The sequence below is a fragment of the Gavialis gangeticus genome, unplaced genomic scaffold (assembly GCF_001723915.1).
Source record: "Gavialis gangeticus isolate Ggan-Ray unplaced genomic scaffold, GavGan_comp1, whole genome shotgun sequence".
NCBI classification, from domain to species: domain Eukaryota; kingdom Metazoa; phylum Chordata; order Crocodylia; family Gavialidae; genus Gavialis; species Gavialis gangeticus.
This window is the reverse complement of record NW_017729033.1, coordinates 67,735,520-67,744,888: the sequence shown is the minus strand read 5'-3', so window position 1 is coordinate 67,744,888 and position 9,369 is coordinate 67,735,520.

Sequence of the window (9,369 nt, the reverse complement as noted above, 5' to 3'; positions counted from 1 at the left end):
CCAGAAGAGTGGAGAGCTTGCACTGTGCAGTGGGGGCTGGAAGGGGGTTGGGGGGAGGGGCGTGTTGTGCATATATCTCAGCATGCTGTGCAGGCTTCCTTAGTCTGGCTGGCAACAGATCACAGCAGTTCATAGGGTAGCCCTGACCGCTGATGCTTAGCCTGTTTTTCCCTGCAGCACAATGTGGGGATTGTGAAGGGGGAGTGCTTTGGAGCAGCAGAGTCCAGTGAGTGACACATTTTCTCCCTTGGGGTGGGGGGCAGGGAAGAACCATGTTCTCTACTGAGAGAAGCCATGGCATGTACAGACATTTGTTCTCCTAGGGGAAACTCTCCTGGGAGTGATTTAACCCTGGTTGTCCCCAGGTTTATTTTTACCTTGGTAGAAAAAGCCTGAACATCTGTACAATCGTGGTTGAATGTCTGTACAAGGCCTTTGGCTTGTAGATTACTTCTTCAACTGGTAGCTGGGTTCAGTGCATATTTGTTTGGTTCTAAGTAGGATGAACAATTTAGCATTTGTGAATTCTTTGGATATACAAGGAGCAGTTCAGCTCAAACATTTTCTACTTGGTTAAGAAACTGGTGCTTTCATTTACAGCGCCGAAGTGTTTTAAGATTGTACATGTGGTTGATACATTTTATGGTATTCCAGAGGGTTTTTGTTACTTAGTAAGAAAATAAGCATTAGCCAAAAGATATGGAACCCTTTATTTTCTGCACTCTGTTATACTTAGTGAAAGGAAACATCATATGCTGATTTTTTTTTTTGAGTGCAAAAGCAGTGTGAACCTTCCATTGCAAGGATAATTTTGGTATTATTTTCAGGTAGTGGTGACCACAACATTCAGACCATGGTAAATTGATTTGAGAAATATTTATCTGAACAAAATGTCCAAATAAATCTGCAATCTGGTCAAAAAGCTATCTAGTTCATCAAGTAGAATGTGAATTTTAGGTCTGATTCTGTACTTTGCCTCTTAGAGGTCACAGCAATGAAGCCACAGCCCTTTGAAAGTTGGATACAGAGGTGAATTTATGCCTAGTCTTTGCTATAGAGTTCTCTAGTACTACCAGCAAAACTGCTGTACATTTGCACTCAGATCTCTTGATGCCTGAAGATTCTTGTGCAAGAGTTACTCCACCACTACTATGTAAGCCTTCTGCTGCCATTAAACAGCTGGCTGAAGACGTGTAGCCTTTCTGAAGCTTTTGGCCAGCTGTCACAGCCTTTTAGCAGCTAGTGTCTTCCAAGAGTGCACCTTCCTGCTGAGTGGAGCCACAAAGAGCTGCTAGAATATAAATGTGCTCCAACAGCTCAGTGCTGGCAGCTTCTCTCTGATGCAAGATATTTTGTTGATAGCCTTAAATGGCTGTCTGTGGGCTGTTCCACAGCTATGATTTCCTGTGGAAAGAGTGCTATAGCTAATGCTTTTCCATCATTGCGGTCTAGGACTGCAAGGCTCCTTTCTTATGTTAGGGGAATTTCCCAGAGGCTCTTTGACAGCTCTTTTATACTGCTGGGGTAAAGGAAAGAGGTTTTAGGGTTTATCTCGCCTATGAGAAGGATCAAATCTTGTAGAGATTTTGACATTATGAATGTAAAAAACCCAGTAATTTTAGATTTCTTATTGTTGATCATCTGAAAACTGACAGAAAGTTTCCCAACTATTAATAAAGTCAACAGATGAGACTTACTAATCCAGTTATGACAGGTTTTAACTGGTTCCCATTACATACAATCTTTGTTAATCACTAACTTTAATCTGCATATTATTAACTATGGCATGTAATTCCATATATCCTTCTAGGGTAATGGCCATTTATAAGAATCATGTCCAAAGTTATGCAACAGTTCTTACCCTGTATGTTTTGCCCTTTTGAAAAGGCTGATGATCATCTTCAGTTCTTCAAGGAAATAACAGTAAGAGCAAATCAACTAGTTGGTAAGTAAGAATTTTCAATAGGGGTGAAAATCCAAAATGCAATAAGAATGTCCTTTAGTGAGACTTCCTCAAAACACTGGTATAAGCCACTCCTAGCATAAGTACTCACTCTTGGAAAAAAAAAAACTCTTTAAAGGACTCCTTTCCTGCTGTTCTTTAACTTCTGTTAGTGCTGGAAATCTGTAACGTATCAGCTGCTCCGTTTGAGAGGCAGCCTTGTTAAGAAGGTGTTACCTACTAGACTGTAATGGGGAAAAAAAGAAGATTGGTTTTAATTTTAATTAAAAAAACCAGTTCAAAGATGCTAGCTAAAGGTCACTGGCAATGCAAGAACTTTTTTATATAAATACCAGAGTAGTGCCTATTTTTAAGTTGCTCTTTAAGAGCAGATCTCAAGAATAATAGTATGCTCGAATAGACATGGTATTCTTTTGAAGTGCACGTGGTTAAATTGTTTGACGTTAAAAAAAATCCTATAACCATTCAAAAGCTGAGTATCTTACCTTGAAAATGTAACATTAGAACTCCTGCAGTCCTTCAGGGTAAACAAAATTTAAAAAGTAAAGAAAACAAGTCTAGGTATGAGTTGATCATTGTATAAATTAGTGGACATAATAAAGCCAATAAACAACATTGAAAAGAATGAATGTGATGGGAAAGACCATCCTCGACCATTTGTCTATGGCGTTAACGTCAGTCAAATCTGGGATTTTGACTTTGAGCTGTGATGCCCTTCTCTTCAAATGCCCTTTTTTATGAACCACATGCCTATCCAGAGTGCTTCTGCTGTAGAGTTCTCTGCTGGAGGTGGGTCTTCTGTACTGGATGCTGGCACTGTCATATGAATACATGGTGGCTCTTGGATCACTGATACTTGTGAACATTTCTGAGTTACTGTCCTCATTTCTTATTTCAAGTGAAGTAAGAAGAATATTTCCATGAGCATCAACCTGTGTCAAGAAAGGAATGCACATTAGGTTTTTCAGTTAGCTAACCTTATGTGAGTGTCTTTTTTTTCTCTCTCGCAAATTAACAAATTGCTTTTGTTCTTACTAATGAGTGAGCTGTTTCATTTGTAGTGACAGCACCAAGGAGAGTAGAGCATTGACAGGAGTACAATGTATACATATTACTTGACTGCATTTGTACTTTCCTCCTTTCCCTGGTATCCAATAGCCCATTTTATATTTAGTCGTTAACTATTTTTATCCTAAGATGGTATCTTGGTTTGGGGATTACTTATTTCAATTATAGATTCCACATAATAAAATTCTGCCAGTCTTGCCTTTAAGCCACAAAATCTATAAGAAAAAACCTGAATGAACAAAGTGTGTAACATCATCTGACAATGTCATATACTCATGTGGAAAATACTTCTGTGTTTTATATGGTGATAGTGCTCTATGCTCATTTTAAAAATGTATAGGGATTGTGATAGTTGACTTCTTTCACAGGAAGATAAAGCAACTGTGTGTGTATGTGTGTGTGTTGTCAGCCAAGCACAGTGAAATACTTATTAGGAAGAAATTTTTGGAGGTATAGAAATATTTGTCTATTTATACTTCTCTGAGTAGTTTGAAAGCCTTGGTATTAGACTACTTTGGCTGAAGAGAAGAGCATTTCATAGTGAATGTTTTGCGTATGAGCGTATGAAATGATCTTAAGGTTCTCCAGGGTGCCAAAGCACCCTGGCTGAGAATCACTGATATTGGCAGGCACATAGTTATCTAAATAGAAAATAGCCATTTTCTGATATCAGTATGGACAGAAGGCAAACAAAATGTGGCAGGAGTTAGACCAACCTAAAAAATAACTCAGAATTCATGTCAATATTTGCAAACCACTTCTCACTTTTTGGTTATCTCAAAGATGAATATGATTTTGTGTGACAAGGCCTGTATTACTATAGGAAGGCTTTTAGTATTTCCATATATATATATATTTTTGTCTTGGAAAATTTGGGGGGACTTCTCAAATATATATTCTTCAGCAGTTTATAATAGACATAGACACATTCAAGGAACAGATCTTTGACTTCTGTCAACTCCACTTTTAGTTTTTGAGTATCAGTGTTCCCTTTCTGTTGATTAGTATGCAGCCAATCTAGATTATGTTTCTGAGTGCTCCAAGGAATGAACAGATTTTATTTATTTATTTATTTGATTTTTATGATGCTCTCCTCAAAGGTTTCTGAGAAACTTACAATACAGACAGATACAATAATAAAATGATATGCCAGTACCCCCAAATAATGCCTGGGACTTAACCTCATCAACTAAGTTAAAAAGCCAGGAATTGCTTTTTAATTTTAAGAATTCAGTTACAAATGTGAAAGTGTACACAGATTAAGATGATTCGTGGAAGAATTTTATGTATGCGGTACAACACTGAAGTAACATTTAATTTGCAAAACATTTACAATTAAAAGCCAGTTCTGGGTTTGTGAAAACAAATATAACATTCATGATATACAATAATGATGTGATTCTACACCTCCATAACATTGTGGTCTTGACAAAGGTAAAGCCCTTTTCAGAGAGATATAGAACTTGTATTATATAACTTGTTTCCAGTTGAAAAATAAGCCTAACACTTAACAATGCCATCCACAGTCCCCCTACAAGATAGGTCACACAACATTGACTTATCACATAGGTGCTTCATCAAAAGCAGTTACAAGTGCTTTTAAGAAATAGCCCCCATGCAGAAATGTAGTCTTCAGGAGATGCAGCAGTGTAAGGAACATCTGAAAAAGTATACGTTGCAGTGAAATGAAGAAAGGCTGTATTGTTTCCTGCTGAAGACTCACCATTGGACTGAAATGTAGTCAAACTCCCAAGTTATTAGTAGGAATAACAAATGGTGGAAAATCACCCTCAGCAGGAAAGGTGCAATCTTCTGTATATCATCTGCTTGCTTCCACTAGATCTTTGTCATTACTTTTTTTTATTTGGATGGAGCATCAGCCACTTCACTTTTATCTGTGCATCACACAGTAGGGATGGTGATCATTTGAATTAGAAAGGATTCCATTAGGTGTGATCTATGTCTGGCTGACACCACAACCCACCTCAAAAGATGATACTGTTCCTGCCCTGAAGAGCAAACTGTCTGTAGAAAAAGGCACAAAAAAGAAGGGCTTTGAGGGGAAAAAAGGGTTTCTTTTCCCTCTGCAGAAACCAAAGTTCTCCTAGAGTTTTCTGAAGCAGATGAATATTAAAGTCGTTTGGGTAGTGTTGGAGTGATGTTTGGGAATGTTTTGATGAAATATTGAAGCAAAATTATCTGTGGGCTGGCATCAATTCAAAATGTTTGTGGGGGGAGCCCATGTTATAGACATAACAGGAGAGAGAACAGCCAAATGACCACATCAAAGGGGTTGAGATACTCACCCAGAGTGTGGGACAACAACATTAAAGCCTCTGGACTGGGAGTTGCTTACACTCTGGGTGAGTGCCCTAACCAATCAGTTATTTGCTGTTTTCAAGTAGTTTGCTCTTTTATTTAGCTTTCCACAACAAAATAATTAAATACTTTGGATTTGTCCTGAGGTGGAATAGGAATTTTATTTTTTTTTAATTTTTTTTATTTCAGTTTTGTGGGACCATTCTTTCCCCTAGGTCTATGAAATATTTCTCTCAAGCTGTATAATCCTATGTGTAAATGAAATGACAGTTTTGTAATGTCATTGCAGCAGCAGTGTAAGCATCATTAAGTTATGTTTTCTTCTTGTAAAGACAAATTACTCACAAGTGCCTAAAATCTAAATTGATGAGTCATATGGGTTCTTCCCTTTAAACTAATATATACTCACAGTTTATTTCAAGCCAAGTGGCATATGAATTATTGCTTTAATTTAAGTGTTACAAATGATCCTGTTACATTTTAAAATGAGTTTTTAAATCATTTTAGGCCTGCTGATTTGAATAAATCATAAAGCAATTCACTGGCTTTGAATTATAGGTTTTACAATTCATAAACTTACAATGCATGTTGATCTTTAATGAATTAATGCTCTTCAAAAGAGAGGCATTGCAGTTCATCTACTATAGCTGAGCCAAAATTTCTGCTTGGGTGATATGAAGCTAGTTCAGTAGACAATTCAGCATCTGTATCTTTAATAGAACTTTAAAAGTGTACTAAAAATTCCAAATAATGTTTTTTTTAATCAAGCCATATAGCTAAAGTTTAATTACTGAGGTGTAGCAGGAGTCTAGGAAAAGTATGTACGTGCTATAAGAAATCCCCAAAAGAAGCTTGTTTGCAGAACAGTCATTAATCTTGACAACATTAATTTTAGAAGTAATTTGTAATAAGTATTTGCAAAGCAAGATTGTATAAATTTAGTATATTAAAAAATTTCATCAGCAGCACCACCTAACAAAGGATTATATGGGCTTGTCTACAACACTGGTGTGCTCAGCTCAGCTAGGATATGCTGTTTCTGTGGTGTAGCTTTGTGGTTTTTTCATAAGCTTAATATGGACAAACATGCTGCCAAGGTCAGCCTGGGAAGCTGATTCCAATTCAGCCATAATGTTTTGAGAAACATGCCTAATGACAGCTTTATATCTTGTGTTGGGTAGGCCATGATGGGGCCAACAATGTATATTACTAGATTGTTGGGGTGTGCAAAACAGGCCATGTTCGATTCAGATTTGGCCCAAATCAGGGACAGTGATTCAATTTGTTGATTTGGACCACTGTCCCTGATTCAATTCAACCAAAATCGAATCTGAAGATTCAATGCTGATTCAGAGAATCAGCTATTCAGCCATAGACGCAGCTTTAAATGCTTTTTCTACATAACTCGAGGTACCAGGCATGGCTTATGAATGCTGCAATGGTGGGGTGGATGGAGCATCCCACAGGAGTGTGGGGGGAGCCCCTTGCATGGTTGGCGGGGGGCCCCCCACTTCTAGTCCACTTCCAGGTCCACCGGGGAGCATGCTGGAGGGCTCCCCCGTGCCCCTATGTCAGCAATTGGCTGCAGGGGGACCCCAGGTGCCCCTCCCAGACCCAGGAGCACCAGTCACTGAGCCAGAGGGGCATGGGGGGGCCCCCCAGCATGCTCCCTGGTGGACCTGGAAGTGGACTGGAAGTACTTCTGGTCCACTTCTGGGTCTGCTACTGAGCATGCTGGAGAGCCCCCATGCTTTTGTGGGATACCCCAGCATCACAGCATTCATGAGCTGCGTGGTACCTTGAGGTATGTAGAAAAAACATTTAAAGCTGTGTCTATGTCCAAATTGCCAAATCTTTCCGAATCTCTCTGAACCAGTGTTGAGGGTTCTGATTCAATTCGGAGAGATTAAAGGGTCTCTTGATTCGATTTAGATTCAGCTGCCGAATCGGGCCAAATCTCAGCCAAATCAAATCAGGGACTGAAGCTTCACATAGCCCTACTAGACTGGATTTAGTCTCAGTGTAAACCTTTAACTATTTTGCAATCCGAATATATTTTACATCTCTGAGGTGCAGCATCTCTAGCCAAAATTTTAAGCAGCAATATTTGCTTTTTTGAACTCCCTCTCCACTCCCACTGAGGCATCCAAAATGAGCAGTCACTTTTAAAATGTAAGCTGTGTAGAGTGATGGATTTTTGACCTTTTGTTTAGTGAATTTCATATATAGTTGCTCTTTTAAAAATATAATGTAACTATAGTTAAATATTTAGTGCACATACAGATCTTTACAATCTTAATCCAGTGAGTAGTCTTAGTGACTTCCTTGAATTCTTTTGTGCATGAACAGTTACAGGATGAAAAGCAGATAGACGAAGGACACCCTTATAGTTAAAGTATAGGACTGACAGTCAGGAGAGATGAATCAATCCCTTAGTTAATTTGGACAAACATTGTGTCTAAGTTGCACCATCTATAACAGGGTGATAACATTTCCCTGCGCAACAGAGAGAACTGTAGCCTGAATTAATTTTGGTGAGATGCAATGTGAGACTGCTTAAAGTAGCTAGGGAAATGGAAAGTATTGTTACTCTATTTGTCATCATCCCAAAGGAAATTAAAGGATATGTAGGCAGTTATAAAAAATATAGTAGACCTGATATACGATTAGTTAACCCATCTTTCTACATAGATGTATCAAAGTTTAAATATTCTTCAGATTAGTAAGGTGGTTTGCAATGACTATTTTTATAATGAAAACATCTTAATATTTTTTTTTTATGCCAGAGTAATAGCTTCCATATGTGAATACTCCATTTTCATTTTCAGAAAGGTTCAGTAAAGCTCCCTGAAATCTAAACCAAGACAGAGCACACATGCATGACTCCTCATTGCTGACTGACATCCCTACAAACTCAAAGAAACGCAAACTAGTACTTTTATCTAGAGAATGATGAATGCTGTTTCATGCTTCATGGCTCCTAAGCAATACTGAAAGTTTTGGCTGCATATATAAAATATATTATGTTACCTGCAAAGTGTGGTCAGTCAGATTTATAGGAATTGCTTACTATGATTTTTTCTCATTGCAGTTCGTTAGTAGAGCTGGGCTCTGAAATATTCAGTATATCTAGAATGAATGATGAATTTTTTTACTTTGTATAAATAAGTGGACAGATGCAGTAATGCATTTTGCTATGACTTACTGCATTTTCTGTTTATCTTAAAATGAAGGTTTCTGGCCAGATTTTGAAACCTATCCTCTCAGTAGCGAGTGGCTTCTCTCACTAATAATCCTATCAGAGTTAGCACAATAAAGGCCCTCAGAGCAATAATGCTAGACAGAATGATGATGAGAAGATTACCTAAACTTCACAGAAGCAAAACATAAGAGCTTCCTAAGTGATTAATGATCTAAAAATAAGTGCTGGTGAAACAAGCATTTGCATACAGGGACCCTCTAAATATTTAACTCCTCTGGATGTTTTTATTCCAGTTATCTAAATCTATGACCTCCCTAAGAAGTGACATCTTGGTTGACAAAAGGAGGACAGAGTTATAAATCACTTTTAAATGTTTTATTCAGGAAAAAAAAGAAGCAGTTTTAATAACAATGAAAAAATGTCCTCTGTGTATAAAGAAATGAAAGTAATTAAAAACAACATATTACTGTGAAACTGGAGGGGTCACGGGTTCCTCCTCCTTCCAGCTATGGAGAAAACAGCCATGTATGAAACATTACAAGGTCATTAAACTTGTCTTCCACATCCCGTGTCACTTGCGAGATAAGGTTGCATGCATCTCTCAAGCATATCTAACAGCATAGTGTCTGATGTAGGGGAAGATTAATTCTTGGTACCCAAGGCATAGGTGGGAATTAGTAACATATTAACCTGGTCAGAAAAGAAAGGAAGAATTGTTACATCTACACCAGGGTGCTTAAAGTGGTACTTATGTGAATATATAGCATGGATCAATGAATTATGAGTGAGCCACATCTCATACTTACTGATGCTCTTT